The following is a 2646-nucleotide window of genomic DNA, read 5'->3' on the forward strand; positions in this document are numbered from 1 at the left end:
CGTCTTGTTAAGGGAGAAGGGTATCCTTTTACTCAGCTGCTAATGGGTCCAAATGAACTTCATTCCGTCCGTGGTATGTTATGCGGCAAACGGATAGGCAGCAGAGCCTGTTAGTCCACTCCATCAGAGGGCAGGTTGGAGCGTAGGTCTTTGAAGTCAATAAATACTCGGATACTAGAGCTAGAAGAGGACAGCTATCCGTGGGCTATGAGCTCATATACGCTAATATGGTCGTGTTAAGCTTGTTCTCAATCACATGACAGGTCTTTTATTTCTTGGCTTCTGAGAAAGTCATTATCAGTAATCTAATATGAGGGAACAATACTGTAATATATTGGCTATAATTCACAAATATTAAGCGAAATTCTAACAACACCTGCCTACTCTCGTTCCCTCTCTCACGCCTCTATTATTTAATCTATTCCTTCACAATTATATCTATAAAACAATTGTCTTTCTATTTCTTAATGATGAATCAAACTCATGAACAAATTTATTACACACATTTTTTTTCCAGTTCATCTACATATGAAAATAATTTAAACAAAAGTTATTGACGGACACAATTTCATGTCTTTCTTATATATATTGGGTAAAATGAAATTTCAGGTCATCGTAATCTACGTTGTATGAAAATAAATGTTTTTAACCCTTTTCAAATAGTTTCAGTTCTTCATAATATATATTATAAGAAATGAAATACTTGAAACAAGTTTCAAAGACTATCAGGTTATTGTAATGTAACACTTTAAACCATTTCTTTAAAAATGTCAGGTCTTCGTAATCTATGTAACATAAAATGAAATACTTTAGCTCTTCATAATTCACATTGCATGAAAAGAAGTACTTCAAACCAGTTTGAAAAAAATTCATATCTTCATAATTTACGTTGCATAAAAATAAGCACTTCAAACCTGTTTCCATATACCTTGATAAGGTAAAAGGGTATGCATATTAAGATGATCAGCAAAGCTGTACTAGTCAGGGCACACATTCTAGGTAAGTATGCAGTGAGCGATCATATAAAATTCTACTACAATAACCAATTCAGAAGGGACAGCGAGATGATAAAAACTGGTCAAACCATAAACATGAAATATTACTGTTGTAAATAAAATCATGTATGCGTGTTTATATATATATATATATATATATATATATATATATATATATATATATATATATATATATATATATATATATATACATATTGAATATTTACCATATATATATATATATATATATATATATATATATATATATATATATATATATATATATATATATATATATATATATATATATATATATATATTCAAATAAGCCATATATATTTTTGATACATTAATGTCTGGATTCTATTAACGACCTCGGGATCAGAGCCACAGGCGAAATCACACAAAGACAAGAGCTTGTGTCCGGCTGGGAATCGAACCCTGATCGGCAAGCTTGTATAGACAGTGACTAAACCACTTGGCCACGAAGAAAGATAAAAGTCAATGACAATTCTTCTGTACTTATACCTGTCGAATTCAGGTGTTTTGTACTTAGAATTGAAATCAACCCATCTTCACCATCGTACTTAATTAGTAGTTTGTTACTTGGCATTCGATTAATGATAAATTTTTGCACATTTAGACGTGTTTTTCATAATCAAATAAGCCATAGATATTTTTGATACATTAATATCTGGATTCTCTTAACGACCTCGGTATCAGAGCCCCAGGCGAAATCACACAAAGAAAAGAGCTTGTGTCCGGCCGGGAATTGACCCCTGGTCGGCAAGCTTGTATAGACAGTGCCTAAACCACTTGGCCTAAACCTCTTTTTTAATCCTGTCCAATTGAATATGTAGATATATATATATATATATATATATATATATATATATATATATATATATATATATATATATATATATATATATATATATATATATACAAACGGTATATATATATATATATATATATATATATATATATATATATATATATATATATATATATATACACACATATATATATATATATATATATATATATATATATATATATATATATATATATATATATACATATATATATATATATATATATATATATATATATATATATATATATATATATATATATATATTTTATATATATATATATATATATATATATATATATATATATGTATATATACACACACACACATATATATATATATATATATATATATATATATATATATATATATATATATATATATATATATATATGTATATATATATGTATATATATACTCTATATATATATATATATATATATATATATATATATATATATATATATATATATATATATATATATATTTATATTTATATATATGACTATTCTCTCTCAGTTTTGGAGTCGTTAGCAATCAAACAGCTTGTGCCCCCATTAAATGGTCAGACTTCTTCCACAATTCTATATATAGCATAGTTGACGTCCTCCTTTCCAAACCGGACAACGTCACTCAGTTTTTTAGCTCCATAAAGACAGGTACTTTGAGCATTCTTCACTTTTTAATTTTATATATATATACATATATATATATATATATATATATATATATATATATATATATATATATATATATATATATATATATATATATATA

This window comes from Palaemon carinicauda, unplaced genomic scaffold (genome assembly GCF_036898095.1).
Source record: "Palaemon carinicauda isolate YSFRI2023 unplaced genomic scaffold, ASM3689809v2 scaffold132, whole genome shotgun sequence".
Taxonomy (NCBI): Eukaryota; Metazoa; Arthropoda; class Malacostraca; order Decapoda; family Palaemonidae; genus Palaemon; species Palaemon carinicauda.